The following is a 27,069-nucleotide window of genomic DNA, read 5'->3' as shown; positions in this document are numbered from 1 at the left end:
TTTAAAACCAGCTTCATATTTTCTTCTGATTGAACACTCCATCCTATATAATGCATGCTCTTACGATAAAGGTGTATGAGGGTGTGAGATACAAAAAACACAAATCAGTGCAAACGTTGCTTCGGAAAGTTTGGGTATTGCCGTGTGGTCACATAGACACAATATATAGAAAAAAAAGGCAGTGTGCTCTGTGGTTACTCTCTCAGGTGGGCATTAGCATTTCATAATCTCTTGGACCAATAGCATAAGTTTTCCATGTTTGATACGGTAAAATCAAGTCCCGACTTATCTGCAGGAGAACCTATCCGCGAGTATATAGAGTAACTGATTTAACATGACTACGTTCTCTAGCTGTTTTTGTTCCATGCTGTCCAGCCACCCATTTACTCAGCACTCTTAATCTAATTCAGGGTAGCAATGACCAGGATTTAGTTCAGAAGCATCAGGTGCAATACAAAAGGCAACCCTGGATCCATGCAGCCCTTCTGTACATTCATCATTCAGTCTCTCTTTGTGACCTTAAATGCAATCCTAGTTTAATTTGTTTGAAATCAGAAACTGCCTTGCTTCCAAAAAATTGTACACCATAGATCTAAGAAAAAGCAGGCTATGGTAGCAACAATAGTTCATCTCAAGTTCAGAATCCTCACGCCAACCATATTGCTGTCAGCCTGCTCATTTGTGGCTCTCCAGTATCTTTCCTTACTTTTATTTTCTTATCATTCTCCTTTACCCCTTCGCTGGAGTGCATATTGCAAACATTCAGCACTTAAAGTGACATGTTTTACTGTTGGGCACACTTCAAACTGAATCTTGCCTATCATCCATCATTGAGCTGTTTGAGTATAATTTTTGGCACACTCATGGTACAAAAGTCCACAGAGACCTAAACATTTAGTTCCACTTTGGCATTATTGAAAGAGCTTGCTTATAAATTCTTTACTTCTAACTGCAGAAACACATTTTGCATTTGGCAAATCGGGCATTTTTTTTTTTTACTTTAATAAACATCATTTGACTAAGGTTTGTGTCACATAATACCATAAGAAAATGTACAGACAGGGGTTAAATGACAGCTTGTTTTTGGGTAATTTGTGGAAACACAAAGGAAACTCTTTTTGTAAGATGTTTTGTAAGGCAAAAGATACAGGTAAAGATCTTAGGACAGTGGTAAGACCAGCAATGATGTATGGAGCTGAGTCCTGGGCAGGAAGTGGAGATAAGGGAGTCCAGAAGAAAAAGTTAGATGTAGCAGAAGTAAGAATGTTGAGAAAGATGTGTGGAGTTACAATGAAAAAAATTGAATAAGAAATTAGATAATTAGAGGTACAGCAAGTGGAAGAGATATCTAAGAAACTACAGGAAAGCAGGTTCAAGTGTGGCATGTGATGCGGAGAGATGATGAATATGTGGGCAAAAGAGAGATGGTATTGGAAGTACAGGGGAAAAGAAACAGATTGAGGCCAAAGTGGGAGTGGATGGATAAATTCTGCTTCTCCTTCTTTTGGCTGCTCCCATTATGGGTTGCCACAGCGGATCATCTTCTTCCATATCTTTCTGTCCTCTACATCTTGTTCTGTTACACCCGTCACCTGCATGTCCTCTCTCACCACATTCATAAACCTTTGCTTAGGCCTTCCTCTTTTCATCTTCCCTGGCAGCTCTATCCTTAGCATCCTTCTCCCAATATACCCAGCATCTCTTCTCTGTACATGTCCAAACCAACGCAATCTCACCTGTCTGACTTTGTCTCCCAACCATCCAACTTGAGCTGACCCTCTAATGTACTCATTTGTAATCCTATCCATCCTCGTCACACCCAATGCAAATCTTAGCATCTTTAACTCTGCCACCTCCAGTTCTGTCTCCTGCTTTCTGGTCAGTGCCACCGTCTCCAACCCATATAATATAGCTGGTCTCACTACCATCCTGTAGACCTTCCCTTTCACTCTTGATGATACCTGTCTGTCACAAAATTACTTTGTGACACTCTTCTCCACCTATTCCACCCTGCCAGCACTCTCTTCTTCACCTCTCTTCCGCAATCCCCATTACTCTGCACTGTTTATCCCAAGTATTTAAACTCATCCACCTTCGGCAAATCTACTCCTTGCTTCCTCACCATTCCACTGACCTCCCTCTCATTTACACACATGTATTCTGTCTTGTACTACTGACCTTCATTCTTCTCCTCTCTAGAGCATATCTCCACCTCTCCAAGGTCTCCTCCACCTGCTCACTACTATCGCTACAGATCACAATGTCATCAGCAAACATCATAGTCCACGGGGACTCCTGTCTAATCTTGTCTGTCAACCTGTCCATCACCATTGCAAATAAGAAAGGTCTCAGAGCCAATCCCTGATGTAATCCCACCTCCAACTTGAATGCATCTGTCACTCCTACCACAGACGTCACCACTGTCACACTTCCCTCAAAAATTAAAAGAAGCTATTTTGAAGGAAAGGGGCTTGACTGGCAAGGAGGTGCAGGACCGAGCTGTTGGGAGAAGATTGATCAAACACATCAACCCCACAGAGAAGTGGGAAAAGATGAAGAGGAAGAAGAAGACATTTTATTAAAAAAGGTTTGGGATGACCCTGTCCTAAAACATAAATTATTTTATTCCCACACCAAGATTCTTTGTTTCATAGACCCAGACATACATCATCCAACCCAACTCTTGTTTTTTTACCTTTGCAGTCTCCTGGCCTGGAAGGAGACACAGTCCACATAAACAATGCACTTGACTACACCCAGGATTAACTACGCCTGTGCTTTGCTTTTCCTATTAGAGGATGTCTCCTCTTTTCAATATATGTTCCCCAGATAGAAAGGCAGTGCTTAATGTGCCAAAAACAAATGCATATAAAAAGTAACTGGGTGTGGCAAATCCATAATACAATCTGGTATATTTTAAGGAGCAATCATAGACAATGCTGGTTGACTCACCCAATGTGTGTGCCATTCAGTCTCTTAAGGTTACACTGCTGTGTCTCACACCATTGATCTTCTTGCTAACTGTGTTCTTCCTGGTTCTCATTCTTCATACTTTCATTTTAAGCTACTGACTTTTCAAAGCTTGCTAGGACAAAGGTGAACACCCCTAGCCCCTCTTTGTCCAATGTCATTTTGACAGACCATATCAGTTGTAATCATGGAAGGAGTAGATAATGTTACAATCAATGCCCCTTCTCATCCAAGGTTGAATATGCTTGCATACCCAGAGACGGGAAGTTGGTCCCTGGACGTGCGTGCATGACACAGTACATGCTCACAATTTGTGCATACATAAAGATAAAAAATGGATGACAATTTTACCATTTAAACTCCTGGTAAGTTTTATTTTTGGTAGTTTGGCCTTTTATCTGCAGTCTCTACTAACACTTCCTCTTTCTGTAGTTAATTAAAGTTAAAAGAACTTACAGTTTTAGCATAAGGAAAACTTGTCTATAATGCTTTTAAATCTTTATGCCACATGATAAATAAAAATAATAAAGTCACATACCCATATAGAAGGTAAATGGAAATGCCATATTCTGTTGTGTAATAGCAAATAAGTATGCTGTAAAGCAGCAAGATATAAAATGCCCCTGAACCAATACTGCTACTGCTCCTGCTACTTGAGTAATATTATCCCTATCCTTATTATTTTTATTGCCTCTTGAGCTTTTAGTGTATTGTGAGACCCCAAATGCCCCCACCTATTGAAGGCAGCAAGGTTTACCATACTTTGTTAGCTTGGTATATTATTTTATTGATCTGAAAGAATCCAGTTTTGCTTTTTAACACTTGCCAATTAATAGTCAGAAAAACTTGAAATTAGAAAGAATAAAATTTAATAAATAAACTGAGACAATCAAATTGTTCCAGAATTTAATACATCTAAAGTAACAGCTGACCCTATTTTTTATTAGACTTTCTGATTGTTATCATATTCACTTGCTTCCAGAAATTCAATAAAGTTAAACAAATAGATACATAAACCTGACATCTGGAGACTTGTCTTACAACAAAACAGTCATTCTGTGCACTGAAAGTATGATAAGTGATCTGTGAATTTGACTGTGAGACTAAACACCAAAGGAAGTGAAAAATGACAGATAAATAAAACATAATATTTCATTGCTTAATGGTTATCTAATAATTCCTCAGGTACGGTAGATTACTTGGGTTTCCCATTCCGCTCCTGACGTCATTGTTTACAAACTTATTTAATAATAACTAAAATGTTCCAATTGTAAGCATGAAACAATACTGCATTTATACAGATTGATTTTAATTTTTAATCAATTTCATTATTTTTTATTAAGAACATTTTCTTATTATACAGACTACAATATGTCATGTTCACCAGGCTCGACGCCTACAGCTGGAAAGTTGCAGAGCATATAAAGGAGGGTCAGAATAGGTGAATGATGTCAAGTTCAACTCCCGCAATCAATGTAGCATCTTTATTATGCAAACACATATTGCAGCGCTAAATCTGTTATGCACACACTAGGGAAAATGAATTTGTACTGAAATTAGCATTTTTATAACTTGTATTGTAAATGAGAGGATATTTTCAGTGCACTATAGGATACTAATTTGAAACAAAACCTTTTCAGATTCCATCTTTTTTAGAACCATGGGAATTCCTGTCATTGATATGATTTTCAGCTGGTATGGCAGCTGACCAAACACTATTTATCATATTTCGTGTTCATCTTCAAAAACCATTATTATAAATATATTTTGATTTTGAAATTATCAATGAGATAAATTTTGTCTGAATTTGGAGAGATCATCACCTTACCCTAATGACATAAGGGCAGCAAAATTTGACTTCTAATACCAAATCTAGTTGGAATGAAGGAGAATAGTCATGTTGGTTATCAGAACCAGGGTTAAAACCATGAGTCTACAGTACGATCCTAACAAACTAAAATACTAGATATAGGTGGTACAATACAAATTACAACTGACCTTGCACATATACACATGTGGTTGTGCAAAAAGCGCAAACAGAAAATCTGTGAATTATTGAAAAATGTCATATGGTCAGGTAAATTAGACATTGCCACATCCTCTGCAAACAGATAAGTACATGTTTGATAAAAAAATCATTTGATTCCAATGGGTAACTGTTCAAGTAGTTAAGTAAAGTCCTAGTTCAACCAGATCAGGTCAGGTTGGGGAGCATTCACTGGTAGAGTGCTTTGCCGCACACACCACACAACAAAACAGCTCAGGATCCTGGTTGGCAACCCCCAACCAGACATGCAGTCCAGTCCCAACCCCCAGAAATATCCGTCTATCTGCTGCAGCACAGCCAGGTGTTACATGGGCATCCCCTTGGCCTGGTCCAGCTGCTCAGGTCCTCATCAATGAGGATCCTGTGAGCCAGATCACTCTCTGGGAATACAATACAAGAACCCAAACCACTATCTCCCACCCAGCCTGAGCCAAGGTTATGTGATAAACTATTACAGTCTTTATACCCTTTTCTGCAACATTTTTGTGCATGCCTTTTTCCTTCTGCATCAATCTGATCCTTAGATAAATGCTTGTCCGTGTTTAAAAGAGCAGAACATTCCTTGCCATAGTTTTGAAGACTACTCAAGTTAGGCTTCTAGTTATTCTTCGGTGCTGGTTAGATACAATAGTAGATCAGCACAGACTAGAATCTCACTAAATGAGCGCTTCCCAATTGGGGGTGCTTGTACCCCAAATGGGTGCGAGCAACTGTTGCTGGGGGTGCCAGAATTCATCGAGGAAGAAAAATGAAAAACATTATTTGTACAAAATCTTAATTTGTCTATCCATTCCTAAATAATTAAATGGGCAGGCTATTTCCCATCAGTGCAATACGCTGCTTGTTAAAACAGATGACTTCCGCTCTTACGCGCACTTAGTGCTGTGTGGGTATTATGAACTATCATATCTGTTCAAGTTCTATTTAAATTTTAAATATAAGTAAGTTTTATTTAGTCGACAGAAATATCTTTGGTAGGAATGTAAGTTAAATTTAGTCATCATTGCATAAATTTTTCTTCACCATAGAAATTTAAAGACTAAATTCAACTTACATTCCTACCAAAGATATTTCTGTCGACTAAATAGAACCTACTTATATCCAAATAGAACTTGAAAAGATATATTTTTTTGAATCTGACTGCGCATTTTAGATAGACTTGACGCGTACTACATCGAGCCCGCGTGCTATTGTGCTCTCACCTGCCTGCCTCATTAAGTCACCGTCGCTTCGCTCTTACTTTTTTACCGTTCATTTAATCATGGCTAGTTGCGAAAAAATTAGAAAATGTAAGGAGGATTACACTGAGTATGGCTTTACCAAAACAATTATTGGTGAAGAATAAAGTATCCATTATTCATAAAGCTTCAATTGGTGATCTGTTTTTCTGCGTTAACCTCATATTTTTTCATACTTCTTCTCAAACCAAGGGGGTGCGAAATCAGCCTCGTCCGTCACAGGGGGTGCGAGGGTAAAATGAACCGGGATGTGCTGCACTAGATAACACAGTTCAGGAGACATATTGGTCTTGGCAGTTTTAGCTGGTAGGGTTAGAGTTAGGGTTAACCTCTTAAAATACACTTTGGAGAGCTTGTGGCACCACCATTCACCAGTGTAATGTTAACAACTTTACAGAAGCCTAGTTTAGGTTGTTTTGCAAAAGCTAAATTAGCATGCAATGCTTTATGATGCCTTTTTGATGTTATTGATCCTTGAAAGACATAAAAAAGGAGTCACTAATTAATGTAACAAGTGACTTCCCACCTTGCCTGTGGATCAAAAGTGCTTGACTAAAATTACTGGTTAAGTTTGTTTACTTTTTAAATTTAAAGAAAAATATTTTTAAATAGTATGCACAAGTTTGTGTCAAGCTCAATCAGCTTAATGTATCAGCCAATGCTTGAAAACTAATGATAAAAAATATATATTTTTTGATTTAAGAGTAAAATTTAAACATTTAAATGTTGAAAATTTACCATTGAAATTATAATATAGACCCCTCTAAATGTCACACATTTAGAAGCTTGTGCCTCAGTCACGGAGTCACTCCATATTTGCAGACTTCTACACAATGGTAAAATCCTATACCACGTCATATTGTCACAAGAATATACAGGAGACATAAAAAAGGTTTTGGGCTGCCACCCATGTATTATGCCCTGGCTGCAAAAGGGTTACATTTTGATGAGTTCTGTCTGGTTCAAAGTCCAAAACAGAAGACATGTGGCAAAGATGGCAGCTTTAAAGGTCTAGATCAGAAGTGATGTCATTGGGATAGGAAGTGACGTTATCACAGGCTCCAGAAACAGAGCGTGATGTCATCATGATAGGAAGTGACATCATCGCGTGCACCGGAAACCCATGGAATTTCCCGGGAATAGTTAGCAGAGGATTGAGAGAAAAAGTCAGTGCACCGCACTACCCTCTGGTCAGGCATGGAATTGTCTTCAGACCCTTTAGCTGCCTCTCATGCACGTATGTGTGACAATATATAATATCCAGTTTTTTATGATGGCATGTGTTAACCCAATACTACCTTTAGTGACTTAACATTCATATCTCCACCTTTCTGGCCAGGTGTTTAATTCTACCCCCACAACTTATTTGATATAATTTAGAATACATACCCCTCATACACATACTTTTTATTGTAAAATAGAGTCATTAGTTAAATAGAGACATGTTATAATTAAACAAAATTTAATGAATATACTTTATCCAAGCCCTTTGTAGCCCATTCATGATGACTGCATCCTTTGAAACATGCCAACATAGAGAATCTGTAGTACAAAAAGCACAACTGACAAACCAGGCTTGGAAAGTATATAGCAGAAGTTAACAATTTCATGCATTTACGTTTAGCAATTCCAGTTCTCAAAGTGTATGGAGAAAGTGAAAACATTAGGAAAATGTCCGATTAGTATATGAGACAATCAATATATAAATACTTTGTTACTGACAAAAAATTGTAAATCATTAACCAATGAATACAACACTCAAGCTCCAATTCACAAATAACTGGTTTTAAATTGCTTTACCCAAAAACAAACTGATGTTCTCTTTGGTGATGTAAAGCTCCAAGAAAGACCTATTTGTTAAGAAAGTGTGGAAAACAGAGGATTTCTGGTGTTGTTTGGGAGATCCTAAAGAGAAGCCATACAAGCAAGGCCAATTTCACAAGGAAAGCCATGACCAAAACCAAACTACAAAGTAAATCATGAGATTCCAGCACAGCAGGTGTGGACCTTTCAACCCACTTTTATTACGGCAACTTTTCTGTTGCTTTGCTCATAGATCCAGGATGAGGAGTTGGAAGGAGGTTGGAGGGGGTCAGATGCCTCTTCGATCCGCCATAAATGGATGGTGCTACTATGTACAGACGTCCTTAAACCCCGACGCAACACATTCTCTGCATTCCCTTATTTGTGTTACTATGTGCAATGTGTAATGTTGTGTTCACGGCAGTCCCACCTAAAAAGTCTCAAGCAGAACACACATTCAACGATACAAAAGACCATTCAACCAAACAAGAATCTGAGTTATTTCATATAAAAACAAGTCTTAAGACAGAGCCAACACTAAACAGTCTGTGGTCTAGCCTTAAGATAATAGGATTACCATGACATCATACACCATATTGTGCTTGCATTAATATGTGCTAGAAACACACACTTTCTAACAAGGAGACAAGAAGGTGTGGACTCTGTTTTTCTGTTTTAACTGTTTTCCTATAGAACTATTGGTGAAAATAATGTAAAAAGATAGTGACTTAAACTTCCTTACCTGCTAGCCATGAATGGTCTTCTGACCTATAACCCTTTCCGACTAGATATTTATCTCTAGATCTCAAAGGAGGAGAGTCCACTATTTTATTAAGATCATAATAAAATAATAATGTGGTTCACGAAATGATACTGGTAATAACATCACAGACAAGATGAAAAAAATGAGAAAAAATAAACATTACATGGTATATATTAACAGGTTAACATTGACAGGTTAAATAACATATAAGATTATATACCAAATATAAGATTAAACCAAAACTAGAATGATCTGTATTCATAATGGAGGTAAATATTTTGGTTAGCTCATAACAGAAATAACTAAGATTTTAAAAGGTTAAAGTAAAAGACAAAAGAGACAGTTAGAAACGAAGATGAATGGATATCAATGTGGAACATTATGCTCCAAGAACTGAAAGACACTGTGATTGACGGTAAAGGTGGGTGAGCTATTATCCACAGAGGAAACAATAGGTACAAAAGATTCATACATCAAAAAATGTGAATAACTACCACTGCAGTATCGTACAGTTGCAGGAGTTACTGGCTTAAGGAATGATGGACATGCAGTTTCCAAATGGCATGGATGTGAACATTATCAAAGACAAACAGGTGGTGAGGAAGTTCGTTTATTGGATCACATCCTACTTTGCGTCTTCTTAATGAGCAGAAAGAGAAACATATGCTGTACCTTTATGACAGAATCTGGAGAACCAGAAGAATTAAAAAATCCATGTACAAGAACATCTAAACATATCTACATCAGGAATTAAAATGGTGTTGCCTTATTTACAAAAAGACATAATTTATACTCACAATTAACTGATGAAATTTATAGGGTTGACTCTTCTAAACTTTGAAAAAGTCTTGAGTACTGTATATTATATATACCGTAATTGATTATTACACTGAATGCATGCTCAGTTTCTGTGTAAAAATAACACAGACTTAATAACCTTAATGTGCATAATGTTGACTGAAGCCACGGGAATGAGAAAGCAAGGGTGTTTGGGTGATAGTGCCAGGCTGCTGCTTTGAGACCAATCCTGCTAGATGAGGCTACTTTCTGTGACTCTAAACATAGATTCAAAAATAGAAGATTAGATGCATCATTTAGTCTGACACATTAAGAAAGAGACATACTATGCATGTGGTGCTAGAGCTCAACCTTTTTGTTCCTGTCCATTGGTGAAAGAAATTGTATACCTTATAACAAAGTGGGTAGCTTTCTGAAAATGATTCAGCTTCTCTGATGAGAGAAACCGAAATCTTTTTTAAAAGACTAATGTTCACTTTCTGTTCCATATTGCTATCTCTCTCTGCTTAATGCTTCATAAACAGTTCAAGAGAGTGATGCAAGGCAGCCATATGGTCAGAATTCTGATTTTCCTGATTAACTAGTTTGCTGTAATTTTAAAATATTTTGTTTTTGTAAGAAAATTTTCCTTATTTGATAAACGTATTAGGAAAATAACATCTGCATCCTGTATTTAATTTTGAGACTATTATGTTTGTAAAAATAACAAAAATGGTTATCACTACTCCATCTTACATCTTCTGAATTTATGAATATATTTTAGAGCTGTGGAAAAAATGTTGGCTGTCCTCAGAGTGGGGTGTTCTACATCTCAAATGTGTTCTCAAAACTTTACTACCTGTATGGAATGTGTCTGATCCCTTATATCTGAACTTGTGTCACGTGTGTTTTTTAAGGTGACATAACAATCTAGTAACATTTAAGTGCAATGCATTATTGTATTGGTAATACCTTATTTTTGATCTTTCAAAGTGTATTGATGAGCTTATTTTGGTTTCTGAATATCAATGACAACATCTAAGAATGAGGCTGCTGGCCTACACACTGTTGCTGTGCTGCTGCTGTCATATCCAAGCACTGTATGTCATGGGTGCCATTTTCAGTGTCCTGCATGAATCTTTAATTGGTTGGTGGCTAATGTTTGTTACAAAATCTTGTTGAAAATTGTTTTTTTTTTCTTCAAAAATTATCCATTATATACATATCTTGCTGTGTTATCTGGCTTTACCTGGGAAGTTTTTTAAGACACTAGGCCTGGGTAATATTGCTGAGGGTTAATGGGATGTACCAGAAGTGCTTTGTAACTAACTGAGTACTTTCTGTATATTAACCCCAGGGGTTAATTTTATTAGTTCACTGGCGCTTTTTAATCTTGATTGTGCTACATAAAGTTGCACATGAGTAAAACAATTCTGTTGTAGATCAATTCTTGTTTTTCTTAGTGACTTGGCCTTTGCTGATGGTCATTGCAAAACACAATTTTTGAAGAAACTGTATATGTTTGAATTGAAACAAATAATTAGTAGACACAATGGAGTTTTTAGGTGTAAAGATCATTTCACCCTTTGGCACATCCTGTAAAAGTGGTACCTTCAGACATTGCTTAATAAAACGCTTGGATCAGTATTTCTTCTATGGTTATAAAGTTTTGGAGGGTTAAGATCAAAAGCAATGTACACTGAACAATGGTTTCTTTCAGCTTATTACATACAGCGTTGATATTTACAGGATGCACATTTACATGGAACATGTAATGAATTAAAAGTTTTAAGCATTGTGCAGATCAGAACATGTGAAAAGAAATATTTCCTAAGCTATGTACAATGTCCACCTCCTCTATGTTTTGTCCTTGGAGGACCCCTTTAATGAGCTGTGAAAGCATTTAAACTGACCAAAGTGTGCCGTCACTCCTGGCTTGTGTTGTACATACGGTGTGAAGTCCAGTTCCCAGTTTCTTCTTTATGAACTGGAGCGTAGCAGCATATCAGGGTATGACCTGTGGTTACGCATTAGTTTGTAACTATATTGCATGTATTTTACCACCAAACCAGTCCCCAGCCAGTGTTCCCTGTAAACTTAACGTGTGAACAATCGCTCATACATTTTAGGAGTGTTGCTCACAGATTTTACATGATCACTCACAAAAAAAACGTACTATCAAACAAAATTAAACTATTAAAACTAAATAAAAATTAAAATCAATTAATTAACTACCATCCCAAATAAAAATAGTTTCAAACAAAATTGTGCAATATAAAATGGTCTACACTGTTGGTTATTTTGTCACATTAACATTAACATTATGTGAAAAGTTTAAAAGAGTTCAAGTAGTACTTTGAAGAAATAGTGTTTGGGGTTTAAAATGAAATGGTTGACCCCCGGAACGTTTTGCTAAAATGAACATACCGCTTCTGGAAGAAATTTGTAACTACTCAGAGACAGATAGTGTAATTTGCAAAAATACTGTATGTTTGAAAGCAGAGCCTATTATCAAATAGAACCTAAGGAAAGCATGGAGTGACTGGAAAGTGGATCGTCTCAATTTGAATCAGAAATCTCCTGTCAATTTAGGCACAAAACTTAAATATCAATTGAAAGGTTTGTTTAAAAAAAAGAAATACTAACAAGATCTAAGCAAGAACGTGAAGACAGAAAAGAACTTGTGTGGCAAAACAACCAACACCTGACAAGGTGTAAGGTTTAATAGATAACGTTCTATTGGCTGTGAAAATAAATTCATAAACATATTGTCAAATTTGTGAAAATACCAGGTAGCTGAAAAAGTAAGAATTATGCCTTTGAGTTCATTGAGTGCATATATTCAATGGTCAAAACCAATGTGTTTAATGAAATCAGCCTATCAAACTTACATAGGTGATGAATTAACTGACATAACAGGTTCAAAAATTTTAATTTTATGTATTAAATTTAGGAATGAAAGTGAAGCCATTCATAAAACTGTGTTTGCTGGCATTTCCTTAGGGCTTTTCAACAAACAAATTCAGTTTTAACCAGATGGTAATGTTTACCTCTGACAGTATGTCAGTCATGCAGGGCAAATGAAGAAGTGTAGTAGGAGCACTACAAGCAGTTGTTTTCACTTTTGGACATTTGTGGCAATTTCCAGTTCTCAGGTGCTGACTGTGGAAGAGAATTTAGGCTAATGAGTAATAATTAATTGTAATGCACAATATTAAAACAAATTTAGAAATCGTTTAGATGCCAAGCATTTAAAAAACTTGATGAGTATTAATCTCTTTTTAAATTCTGGAGAGACTGTTCATTTTAATAGAGTTTATAACATATGGAAGACAGAAAAGATCAGAAGAGAAGCTGTTTAAATATTCATTGAAACTTTGTGTAGTGCAATAAGGTGCTATATAAGCGCCTGACCCGACACAGAATCACACTGGAGGCACATAAAAAATAAAAAGACTTTTAGTTTTCTTCAACTGTGAGGCACGTCTTCCCCATAATCCCCACAGGCACAACACAGTCCCAAGTCAGAAAAAGCACCACCAAAACACACCGCTCACTTTCTCTTTCTCTCTTTCACCATCACTCCTCCAAGCTTTGTCCTCCTCCACCCGACTCTGGCCCTCGAGTGGTGGCTGCTGGCCCTTTTATAGTTCACCCGGAAGTGCTCCAGATGCGTGATTGCCGAGTTCCAGCCGCAATTCCGGGTGTAGTGAAAACAGTGCCCACAAGGGCTCAGGAGTTCCAGCTGCAGCCCCCACTGGCAGCGCCTGCGGGACCCAACAGGGCTGCCCCCAACTTCAATTCCCATGGAGCCCTGTGGGAAACCGTAGCAATGCTCCAACGCAGGGGGGTGGCCATCTAGCATCCAGGGGGAGGTATTGCACCATCCATGGCTGCTCCCCCTGAACATATGACGAAGGGGCATCCCGGCCAGTCATGGACCCCAGCCATACGCCACAGTAGAAATAAAAATTTTATAAAAAAAACATCATTTCAGTTAATTTTTTGATATTTAATATTGAATATGCAATGCAGTAATTAATCATATGTAATGGGTTTTGTGCTATATACAGAAATGCATTGCTAATATTGGTGCTCAAAAATTGTTGGTTTTTAGAAGTTGTCGCTTACATGAAAGAAAATTGCACGGACAAGGTCACTCCTTAGAGGGAAAATTGCCCCCAACCCCATGTTTGTTGAAGTTTATGTATATACGAATGCTCGACAATCCAAACCGGTTTAAATTTATATGTGTTTTAAAACACATGGCGAGGAGTAAGAAAAACCTGACAGAATAGAGAACACTGTATGTACCCAAAGAGGCCACTTGCTTACTAAGCCTTTTCTGAGTTTCATGTAACTTTTATTCATACATTTCACATTTCATTTTCCATGCAGCTCTCCACCTTTTCTCTTTTTCCTGTCCAGGGCAGCGGACCTTTTTCACTCTCCACCAGCCACATTTCTTTGTATGTTTACAACCTTAGCTTATACAGTAGCACTGTTCTGCTTGTGCTGTTTATCTCAATAAACTTCATGGCCCATTTCTTCATGTGATGACAGCTGAGGCAAAACAAGGATGCACTGCATAATAACAACCATCTTCAATTATCTCTGCTACTGACAAATATCAACAAATAAAAAAGTGTCAGCTAATTTTCATTTTTTTCAATCAAATCAGTTAAATTATTTTTGAGATTTGGGGTATTTAGTTTTACTATTGTAGTTTTTTATTTCACTCCTAAACATTGATATATTAAGACTTCTTTCTTAATGGATACATACTGCCCTAGATATGCCAACCTGTGAAATTTCAGCTTTTTACCTAAATGGGAAATAGTGTTTTTGTTGGTGAGTGAGTGAGTCAGCCAGTCAGTCAGTGAGTCAACTTTGCATTATATATATTGTGAAAAGGCGCTATATAGGTGCTTGACCCAACACAAAGAGACAGGGAGACACACGTAAAAATAAAACAAAGATTTCTTTTTCTTTTTCTTCAGCTGGGGGCCACGTCTTTCCCTTGTCCCTCAGTCCTAGCACAGTCCCACAAAGCACCAAACAAAAACACCAAAACGAAAAAGCACACACTCTTCACCACCACTCCTAAAACTCCAAAAGAAATGTAATGAAACATATCTTATAATAGATAATAAGCAATAGTAATAATTTTATTAGATCACTAGAGCTGCCTTTTCTTGTATATGCTATACAGAATTGTCCATGAGTAAAACATTCTTGCAATAAATCACTTTTCTGCTGAGACGCTGGCTTTTGTTGATGACCATTGCAAAATACAATTTTACAGGAAAGCATATTCTTTTGATTTGGGTAATCATCTACAGTATGTTCCTTGTGAGCTGAGCATGTGCATTGCTGTGTGGCCGCTCACCCTTTTTCAGGGTGCAGCTTAACTCTTTTGAACTTCTGTGCAGCTTATCACACGGCTCACTCCCCACCTCATACAGCTGTTATTGTACCTTTCATTCTTTGGTAATGCACCCATGGGTCAGCTTCCACCACCCCCATATCCTTATTGTTTATGTGTTGGTGCTTCATAGCACTTGTTACTTCATGCCAGGAGACTGACAGAATGGAACAGATAACTACAATGAGAACCAGTATGCATCTAAAAGTGCTGGTAGTCAGCAGAAAACATTGCTAACCATTGAGCTGTGCATCTTTTTTGAGCCTCACTGTATTTTGTCTTTCCATTTGTCTTTCTATTTGAAACACAATTACAACTCTTTTTTTTCCTGCCCTGGATACCATCCCATCTTTAGTCATTCGTCCACCCAATTGATTACTGGTGCTATTTGCGAGGCGCGTCAGTCATTTCTGCTCTTTCATTTATATGAAGCTCACTCTCAGTACTAATATTTACATAATATTAGTAAATATTGACAAATAAAATAGCGTGTGTCAGCTAATTTTCTTTTTTATTTAACATCACCAAATTTCAATCAAATCCATCCCGGCATTTTTGAGAATTTTGGGGTATTTAGATTTTCTGTTGTAGGGGGGTTTACTCCTAAATTGTGGCATATCGAAGTGTCTTTTCTTAGCGGATACCTAAAGGCCTAGATTTGCCAACCTAGCAAATTTCAGCTTTTTAACTAAATTGGAAATAGTGTTTTTGTAAATGAGTGAGTGAGTCAGTCAGTCAGTCAGTGAATCAACTTTGAATTATAGATAAATAGATGAGCACATTTTTTATTTCTGCTTCAAATCTTTAGGTTCTTATTTGATCATAATTGGGTTATTAGCTACACTATGTGGCTTTGTATCAGTCAGTTTTCAAATTGCATGTTTGTTTTCAGAGTAATGGGAAACTTGAACCTTTCCCAGCAGCATTAGACACAAACTATTCCCAGATGAGGCACCAGTCTATTGTATGGCACATTCCCGCACACACCCACACTCAAGTTATTTTTGATCAATTACTTGTAAAAAGAAAACAATCACCGACATTTAAAAATAAACTTCACATCATGAGAGACTGGGCAGGAATTGTCTACTGTTAGTGGAAGCAACAGCACTAGCCACTATGACACACATTTTGTATTTTTCTGTCTTTATTTACGTCCATACTGGCCCAATTATTGATCCTTTGAGATCTCATTTATAATAATGCCAAATGCTGAAGCCACAAAGAAACAAACCTCTTTTCTTTGCCTGCCAAATTCCAGGCCCATCTTCAAACTGCAAAGCAAAGTGAATAACTTCTGAATATAGTTACATAACTTAAAGCTTGAGACGTTCCGTTTTGAAAAAAATTCAAAATATTGAAATTATATCACATGCATTTCATGTATTAAATGTTAGCCCAGTCCTAAATGAGACTGTCTCCATCTCAGCATATGGTGAGGTTTAGCTAACACGCCATTACCATTTAGTAAGTTTTCTGATTCTTTTTTTTCCTAGTAGTAACCACATCATCCAAATGCATTCTGAATTAACTGCCAGTTATTTTTTTACTCAGTTAATGTAAAACATTATACTCTATACTGTATATGTATTGGCAGAGTGCTGCCAGGATTCCACTAAAATAAAAACATAAGAACTCTAAAATGGCAAAAATGTTCAGGAATATTAAAATAACTAGAGCATGTCCAATTAGTAATGTTTGCATGACCTGTCTTTTTGAGATGAAAGGGAAATTGTGGGCACATGTTTCTTGGACAGACTAAAACATCATTACAAAGTCAGCATGATTTTTGAGCCAATGATGGACTTTTCTTTTAATCAGTCTATAGCTAATGTGGAAGCACCAGGGAACTGTAAAGTAAAAGGTGAATTACATTAGATTTAGTACACAGTCAGCATCAATAAGCATTGGAGCCTCTCAGGTGCGGGAATCAATCTGAGGGTGAGTGGATTGGAAAGAAGTAGTTTGACTGGTTAATGGACCATTGCAAGCTATTAAAAGCAGAAAGTGTGAAACCTCAAATGGAGCTAGCTCTCTGATGCTCTACTTCACAGGTTCATTGCACATACCATACTCCACAGGCTTGGAAATTGAGCGAGGTCTCTTTATCTGAAACACGCAATGGTTATTTTACCTTGTTTTTATATTGTTTTAAAACGTAGTTCCTAGAGACTTTTATCAATCCTGCCCTAGTATGCAAACGTGGAGACCTAAGAGATTCCAGAAGCTTAGCATCTGTAGCAAGGTAGAGCAATGTTTTGGTTTTGATAATAAAATGATTAAATATATTTCATTCTAGTTATCCATTGTCGGGTTCACAAGGAAATATTTTATTGGTTATAGATGCTGTTTTGGCAGCACACCTTTTTTACCTTTAGTAATGGCTTACTGTGGTTAGAGTAGGAGAAATGTTCTGTGTGCTCTTCTGTGTAACTAAGATTTCTTTTTAGATGTAGTGCCATCATTTCCATTAAACAAACCATGGCGATAATGGGAACAAGATGGGCATATCATTTTTAAGTCCATCATTAACTGTAATGCCTATAAGTTGTGCCTATTCAATGATAAGATGCTTGCGAAAGAATTTAAATCTTTCACGACTATTTCGGTACCTTTCATTTCCCTACAAGATACACGTTGTGAGATGAACTGAACTATTCTCTTAATTTTAATTTATGCAGAACTATGTGTTTTACAGCTGTGTTATGCAAATTATCTCAGCCTTTATAAACTCAAGCACTTGTATATTTGTCAGGATTTGCCATATGCTGGGGTCCCTCAGAACTGATGTAATAAAGGATGTCCATTGGAACCATTGTAGTGGTGATCACAGCTGTTTTTTAAAAAGAAAATTTCTTAACACAAACCATATAGACTATAATATTTGTTATGACCCATAGAAGTTTAGTATTACCGAAAAGTATATATGTATTACTTTAATCCTAAAATGTAAAGATCAAAAAAGAAATATTTTATTTTACTTGATGTTTACTATCCATTGATCTATCTATTCAAACAGCAAATCATTTCGAAAAAAAGATTAAAATACTTTAGTTAATTTAATCAACGTATTGATTTTTACTTCACTTATTCATCCTTTAAATTTAAAAAAAAAACATGTTAGCCCAATTTCCCACTACTTTTTTTCAAGTCAGATATGAAATCTTGTTAATCTTAATATCTGCTGTGATTTCTTTCAATGCTGCCGCTAAGAGTTTCTTCAGGGTAGACGGAATTCTGGGAGGGTAGCTGTAGTGTCATCAGAGGCCTAGTGCCACCAACAGCATATACTTTACTTAAGATACGTAGAAGACAATGATTTCATTAATTATTATGTTTTAAAAAGTTATTTTAATAAAAATATGTATATAAAGTATGTGTACAAAATGAAATAAAGTACTTTTTTGTAAGGCAATTCTAATTTGGCCCTGTATGACCACATACTCAGGTTTAGATATTTACAGTTTTTTCAGAAAGTATTTGGACCCTTTCACTTTTTTCATGTTTTGTTATGTTGCAGCCATATCCTAATACATTTGAATTAAGTTTTCCTTATCAAAAATCACTTAGTTCCCAAAATAACAAAGAGAAAACATGATTTTAGGAATTTTTGCAAATGTTGATTTGTGTACAAATAAAAAACTGAAATATCAAATTGACACAAGTATTCAGACCCTTTTTTATGACACTTGAAACTTTGCTCAGGTCCAATTGGCTCCACACTCCCTGGTGCATCCAGGAACATCTTCAACCCGTAACCAATAGTCATGAACCGAGATGAGCCATGCAAATGAGGACACACACATACAGCAAGGGGTTGTTGCAAAAGTGTTCAGTATTTATTAAAATCAGAGAAATATGTTCAAAATGTAAGTAAATAATTAAATAAATAATAAAGTCAGTGATGTCTGTGAGTTAAAACCAAATAAAAAGTCCCAGAATAAAACACCGTCATCAGGCCCTTACTATTGCTCCTCTATTCTGTACCGAGCCCATCACAACTCCCCCTCTGTCTCATCCATAGCTCGCTCAATCGACCAGAGTGTCTAGCAATTGCAATCCTCTTCACCAACCCCCATCTTGTCTGCCATAGTGGGCATCTGTCAGACTGCTATGGCTCAGTTGTGTCCTCCTTCCCGCTCTCCTAGCACTTAGGATCCCTGGAGAGGACTCCACCGCCTGCTCCTCTGCACGAACATGCTCCTCTGCAAATAGCAGGGACAAGGAAATGGGGGACTAGTCAGGACAGATGGAAAGTTGAACAGAGATATCCTTAATGAAAACTAGATGCACAGTGCTGTGGACTTAAACTGGGCCAAATGTTCACTTTCCTGCAGGACAATAACCCTAAGCTCAAAACAAAGGCAACATGGGAGTGGCTTAGGGACAACTCTATGAATGTTCTTCAGTGGTCCAGCAAGAAGTGTTATAAGTGTCCTTTGGTTGCCTACTCATTACATCTAAACGATATCAGTGTAGTAGTTTTTTGGTTTCCTTTTGTTTGTCTACTATCTTCTCGTTCTTTTTTTAGGCAATGTATCATCCTAGACAGTAAGTCATTACTGTCTTCCACATAACTCCATGCAGAATAACTGATCCAATCAGCTTTCAAGCAGCTTCACTTTTGTTTGAGTCCTAATTATTCATCTAGGTTTGTGACTATCAGTAGTACTACATCTGTTTAAAATTAGTCTACTTTAAATTTTCTGTTGTTTGTAACTTCTGATAACTCTAAATATGTGTATAATACCTCAGTTCTGTAAGCCACTTTGAATAAATGTACTGTATGTCCTAAATAAAAAATAACTGGAAATTTCATATTAGCTATGCATGAATGTGAGTGTTTGTCCAATTGAGTCTTACTTGCTTGCAACGTTATGCTCAGTGCTTCTTGGATGCATCCTCTGGCCATCCTTTGACCATGATTTAGAGTATGTAAATTTAAGAATGCTGTCATTTTTACAATAAATAAGCCCTAATGTTGGACTTACTTATGCTCTAATGGAAAGTCTCTGCCCCATTAATGTTATTAAAATATACATTTGGTCACCCACAGACAGGTCTCCCTAGTGAACACTGTACATCTGATTAGTTCTCTAGATATATTTGAGCTCTGCATTTATTTAAAATGCATTAAATATCTATTAAATATTTTTGCAGTATGAGTTACTACTGCATATCAGGCTGATACAGTTTGCAGAAACAGTAAGAAAGTTAGTTTTTAAATACAAGTCACTTCTGTGTTATTGATTTTCAATAGTTGTTGCTAAAACCATTGCCAGCAGCCAACCTGGAATATGTTAACACCAGCTATGTTACCTATCAAAGAATGGTAATAGAATAAATTTAAAACATTTGGTATCTCGTGCTCTACATTTATCCTCAATATTTCTCATATGCCTTTCCTCGGTATCCTTGTTTATCAAATTGTTTTTACTTCCTCTCCCTATCGTGTTCCTATAAAGTCATTTCAAGGTGCATTGCTAGCCTCATAATTATGTACTTTGCACCACTAACCTATTGTGTTTTCATCCCTACTACTGAGTCACATAAAAACAAACTGACCAATCAGGTTGCTTGGAGGGATCGGACACACTCAGGTAGCAGTGCTTTATTTTATAGTAGATGCCAAAAATGATTTATTATTGCAGTTTTCATTTATGTGGGAAAATTATTTTCACTAAATGCATATATGAGAATATAGTATACTAGCCGAAGCCCGCCGTAGCGTTTAAGAATAGGAACGGAAAATGGTGAGAAAGGAATTCTGTATAACAAAGGCTTAGGAAACCACCGTTGCAGTATATTGAAAATAGCAAGGAGAGAAACCAATGCCACTGGTCGAGAGAGTACCCTCCTGTAGCAGGCTATGGAACACATAGACATATATAGATAGACGCTGCATTCACTGTGTTTCCCAGTCGACACGATAAGTCAGCGCGTCCACCCTATTGCGAGTTGTAAAAGTGCCATTTAAACTAATAAAGGTAGACGTGGAAACCGGGTTTTCTGAAGAAAAAACGTTTTATATAGTATCATTTACATACAACAGATTTTGGTGAATCGTTTACATGCAATTATTTATATCCATTTATACACTAAATGCGTGCATATCCCATGGACTTAGAGTTGGTGGGCGGGGCTCTGAGTTGGTGGGTGTGGCTCTCCGTCTTGCGTGCGCTCTCTGTCTTGCTTGCCCTTAGTTAGAGTTGGCAGGTGGGGCTCTGTGAGTTGGCGATCGTGGTTCTCTGTTTTGCGTGCAGTGTAAAGTCAACGTGGCTCAGAGGTGCATGTGGACTTTTGCATAGATGAAAGTGACTAACGCTGTGTTTGGTGAGTTGTTGCGTGCCTCGAGAGCGATGCTGGACTCGGGAGGAAGGTTACAGTTGGCGTGCGTGGCTCTGTCGTGCGTATCCCAAGACGCGGTAGGAGAGGTTAGAGTTGGCGGGCGGGGCTCTGTCGACCATATCCCATGGTCTTAGAGTTGGCAGGCGGGGCCCTGTCTTGCGTGCCCTCAGTGTCCTGCTTGTGGTCAGTGTCTTGCGTACCCTTAGTGAATTATATATATATATATAGATTAGCATTATATGAAGCACAAAGGTAATTAAGGTGGCTTGGTGTTGTAGTGGTTAGCACACTGTTACAAAGTGCCTGGGCCCAGTTTGAGTAGAATTTGCACATCCTCTGCATGTGTATGTGAATTTAAGTTACTGTAAATAGTGTCTCTAAAATTGGCCCAGTATGAAAAAGTGTGCAAGAAGGTGCTCTGTCCAAGAGTGGTTCATGGTTTGCCTCGGATGGTATCAGACATTCACTCTTTGCCTGTGACTAAGTGGTTTCAGAAAATGGATTACTGCATTAAAGAAGCTGGCCTCTTGACACCAGATATGACACTGTTTGCAGTATTTCAAATAACCTAGGAAATATAATTGTATAAATTGACTTTCAATCATTGTTCCCCTTGAAATTGGATGAGGATTTTTGTGAAAAGTGTCTTTGAACATTTATACTATTTAAAAAATTTTCTACTAGGATTTCAAATTTAGTTTATAGTGCAGACAGAAATTTCTAGCATTTACTTTCCATCCATTGTCTATGTATCATTGCCCTTAATATCCTTGACAAATGCTTTGTGACAGTGTTTGCTATAGCAGATGCTCTATAAATAAAGGCTGATGGCATGGGCTGTTTATTTGAAGTCATAAACTGCACTGCATTTTATGCATGTGCTGTGAAACTATATTTTCACATTTTGTATTACATTTGAGAATATTGCTAACCTAGTGATTGACATGCTATCTAATGTACAATATTTAGTTTTATTTTTATAACATGGTTTATGTGAAGTTACTGGATGGGAGCATTGTCAGCATCTTCTTTTCATGTGTGCAGAATACATCATGTGCCTGTTTAATTAAGCTTTTGTATAGTGCAAAGACATCTAACTATTTAAAGTACTTGCTTTTCTGATTATTAGTTAGAGGGGCCTGCTGCTTAACCTGGAACCAACCGTACAAGGTGGAAAAACACACATATACACGTGGTGAAAATTAGAGAAAAAATTACATTTTTTGTAATTTAAAAAGTCATTGTTTATCTGAATTGAAAGTTATCTCAACATGAATAGAAGAGATATATTGTAATCATTATTCAGTGAAAACTATCCCACATCAGAAAGTAAAAGACAAGCAAGATAATTGAAGAAGGCTAGCGATCAAAATTATAGAACAAGTTGTACTTACAGAATGAGTAGTTAACAGCTGGTTCTAATCTAGCAATGACTTGATATATCAAGCAACATCAACCAATTACTCAACATTGGTAGACATTTTGGTGGGCCACTCTAGTGCAATTGAAATGCTGTAAAATCAGGTTGTTCAGATGAAGGCTGATGGGATGACCCTCTCAGCCATTGAAAGAGAAGCTGGTCATTCCAAGACTGTAATTTCTCAAAGTGATCCAAGTCAAGAAAAAAGGCCAGTCATTGATGTAGGACAAATGGATTATACGGAGACTTTCAGTGGGGAATCAGTTCAACACAGCAAATGGAATTGCTTGCTAATTCAGTGCTGGACTGGGCAAGAATTTGTCTCGACATACAGTGTCTCATCATCTGACAGAACTGGGACTGAAGGCCCACTCTACAGTAACCAAGCTTGTCATCAGCAAAAAGAACGAAAAAACTAGACTAGCCTTTGCTGAGAAGTGTATTGTGTGGGTGAGAAGAACTGGTCCAAAGTTCATTTCTATGGCAAAAGCAAGGATGGGATACGTTATGTTGGGCATCAAATTGAGGAAAGACTGAACCCAAAATGTGTGAAGAAGTCAGTAAACTTTGGAGTTGGAAGCATCATGGTGTGGGGAATGTTCTCTGCAGCAGGAGTCGCATCTCTGATACAGCTACATGGCAAGGTGAATGCTGATGTGTATCAGAACCTCCTTCAGCAACATGTGGTTTCATCCTTGCGAGCAACGCCCAAGCAGACAGCCATTTTTATGCATGATAGTGCCCTTTTTCACACTGTACAATGGGTGAAGCAGTTCTTAGAAGTGGAGAATAATAAAGTGATGAAATGGCCAGTGCAGACTCCTGATCTGAATTTGTTTGAGAATCTCTGGGAAATAACTGATGACAAATCTATGGCAAAGAAATCTGCTGTAGTTACCAAATTGTGGAAAAAGCTGGAAGATGAATGGAACAAAATCAAGCCAGAGTAGTGCAAGAAATTGATCATGTCTTGTGGGTGCGATGTGCCATAGTCATTGAAAGCAAGAGCCTCCACACGTCTTACTAAATTTTGAGAGTTGTAATTATCAAAAAGTATTGACAAAATTCATTTGCAGCTTTCTTTTGCAATACATTCGTAGCAGTTCTCTAAATTTGATCACTGTGGTTTTCTAAAATGAAATGGTTTTTGTACAATTGCTTTTTTTTGTTTGCTTCCCGGGTCCTCCCTGCGTGGAGTTTGCATGTTCTCCCTGTGTTTGCGTGGGTTTCCTCCGGGTGCTCCGGTTTCCTCCCACAGTCCAAAGACATGCAGGTTAGGTGCATTGGTGATTCTAAATTGTCCCTAGTGTGTGCTTGGTGTATGGGTGTGTGTATGTGTGCCCTGCGGTGAGCTGGCGCCCTGCCCAGGGTTTGTTTCCTGCCTTTCACCCTGTGTTGGCTGGGATTGGCTCCAGCAGACCCTGTCATTGGGATGTGGCGGGTTGGATAATGGATGGATGTATATATGTATGCATAAATTGGACAATTTATATTTGACAGTCAGCCTTCATATCTTCAAGAGGTGGTAGGAAACTGGATTAACCAGAAAAATCCCATGCAGAAGCAAGTGATAGTGACTGTGCCATGCTTCAAATTCAGATTAACAGAGGAGCAACATGCTGCACATTACAACAAAAGGGAGAAGACCCTTCAGTCCATTCAGGTCATGTGGTTATTTAATACAGCAGCTGAGCAACCTCAGTAAGTCATCCACATTTTTATAAAATTCTTCACAATAACGACAGTACTTCAACTTCATGACATAAGAGTTTGTTGCATATTGTAACCATTGTGTAAAAAAAAGTGTTTTATGACCACTTTAAACTGTTTACCTAAAAGAGATATTTTTCTCACCATTACTGATGCATTGAATTGTGGTATGTACTAAGATAGGACACCATCATTCATTCATTACTCAAGTTCATTTACTCACTTTTAGGACATGATTTTTTTTTTACTCCTAATTAAAATAAATTTTGTTTTAATCATACTGCTGGTGAGTGATTACACGTTGGATGGATAGGCAATTATGAGTTTCACTGTAGCCTGTACACATCACGTGGAGTGGTGATTTTGAGGCTAAGGATCTGCGCTGGTGTCTGGAAGGATGCCGGTTCAACTCCTGTTAATGATAGAAGGGATCCAATAACCATTGGCCCTTAACCTGAAAATTTCTCCAGAGGTTCCTTACAATGGCTGACCTTGCGCTGTGACCTCCAAAGTTCATGCAAAAAGACAATTTCCCCCTGAGGATTAATAAAATGTAAAAATTTACTGCCCTTACTATTACTATGCTAAGAAGTCATAGGGGCAGACACTATCCAACTAGCATCAGGAAAGTTGATGTCATTAATGTGTTCCTTTGTTCTTCTAACTAATTGAACTGTTACTTTTAATGTGACTGTGGTTATACTGTGTTTTAAGTAAGGGCTGACGTCTTTATAGAAGAATTATAGCAAAGGAGAAAAGTCGATATGTTAATTTAAGGAAATGCTCTTTTTTTAAAATGGAAGAAAGATAATAAAAAGTTTAAACTAACTTCTCAAACATTTTTTTTGTGCGTCAAAGGTGTTAGAGCTTGTCAGATTAATTATAAATACAGCAAGAGAATGAAGAGTTGTGTTTACCTAGATCATTGTCACCTGTATAATTAGTATATTCACACTGTACAATAATGGTTATATATTAGCTTCAAACCCACTAAGATATGTATACCAAACACAGTTCCACTGGGAAAATTAGCACCTATTTTGAAATGAAAAGAGAAAAAGAAGTCACACCTCTCTTTGGTGGAACCTTGAGAACAAAAACAAAGCAAAAATTATTTTTATTGCAGAATACCCCATACCGTTAGCATGTTGTGTAAAATATGCAGAAAGTGGTTTTAAATGAAAGTTGTTCCACATTAATTAGCTGGTAGGCAAGATTATATGTTTTTTGGCATTTTGATTGTACACATATTTATATAAACACAATGTGCTGGATAACATCCTTAGGATTATTGCTTAGTTATTATAATTACACATCACTTATTCAGTAAGGTGCAGTAGGCAGAGGGCTTAAATTACAAACATTAGTCTTATGTTTCCTACACATGCTTAACTGATGTTCAGGAAAAGGCATTCATTCTTATAGATGGCTGAATTTCATCTACAAAACTGTGCCAAAATAAAGTGAAGTGGTTTTTTTTAAGAGTTCATGGATATTTGCCAATTTTCCTACTAAAGGGCCTGCACATTTATTTATTTTTTACAACTGTTTTGATCCTTGAAATATAAAATTGATTGTTGTTCTACTTTCATATTTTATTACTTTGACTTGCATTTCGTAGTTGGTGTTTTTATTAAAAACCTTACAGATCACAAATATCTAGTTCAGTCATTTGTGTTCCTCAGTAATTGGGGCCCTAGTGGGCTAAGATTAAGTGAGTTGCTTGGGGTCAGACAGTAAGTTGTGACAGTAACTGAATGAGCAATCTAGTGCTTTAGCTGCTAGGCCACACAACCAAATGTAAGGCTGTTGCAAAATTTGTGAACACTTTATTTTTCATGTGTTAGACAAGTATTCTTCTGTTTCCAATGAACTGTATGTGGTCTACAATCTTTAGGTAGGTGATACATGTCAACGTAACATCCACATGAATGCCAGGACCCAAAGTTTTAAATAGACCCAAGGTTTCGAACATGAAGCAGCGAAAATCGATCATAAAGTAAAATAGCTGAGGCATTGCGCTCAGACAAAAAAAGTACAACGCAAACACTAAGCACAAGTAAATTGAGCAATTTCTCTGAAGCAGTGGTATCACCACACGCAGGTGCCATCTTGCTTTCTTACTCTAACTTGCATATCTTCCCCAAGTAAATGACACACACACACACACACACACACACAACTATCCAAATGATCTAAAAGAAAATGTTATTCATTAAACCAAACCACCTTCTTCTATTGCTCCATGGTCCAGTCCTGATGCTGACGTCTTCAATTTAGGAGGGGTCGTCATGTGTGCTCTGACAGGTCTGTAGCTACGCAGCCCCAAATTCAGCAAGCTGGGATGCGCTGTGTGTTCTGAAACCTTTGTGTCATGACCAGCATTAACTCTGTCAGCAATTTGTGCTGCAGTGGCTCTTCTGTGGTATTGGAAAAAATGGTCAAGCCTTCACTTGAAATCAACATTAACAAGTCTTGCACACTCAAGACCCTGTCGCCAGTTCAGAAGATGTGAATCCTTGGACTGTTTTTGGTAGGTACTAACTTGCATAAACTGAGAACAACCCA

General features: G+C 37.3%; 1 protein-coding gene and 1 long non-coding RNA gene across 2 annotated transcripts in view; one reads left to right on the top strand and one right to left on the bottom strand.

Annotated features, from left to right (window-relative positions):
• Positions 1 to 27,069, top strand: part of sorcs2 (sortilin-related VPS10 domain containing receptor 2) — a 1,110,734-nt gene that overhangs the window by 856,616 nt on the left and 227,049 nt on the right. The window lies entirely within an intron of this gene.
• The window catches only part of LOC120527701, a 163,257-nt gene that overhangs the window by 19,210 nt on the left and 116,978 nt on the right, over positions 1 to 27,069 (bottom strand). The window lies entirely within an intron of this gene.

The sequence above is a fragment of the Polypterus senegalus genome, chromosome 4 (genome assembly GCF_016835505.1).
Source record: "Polypterus senegalus isolate Bchr_013 chromosome 4, ASM1683550v1, whole genome shotgun sequence".
NCBI lineage: Eukaryota > Metazoa > Chordata > Cladistia > Polypteriformes > Polypteridae > Polypterus > Polypterus senegalus.
The sequence above is the reverse complement of the archived record's forward strand: the minus strand, read 5'-3'. Positions and strand labels throughout refer to the sequence as shown.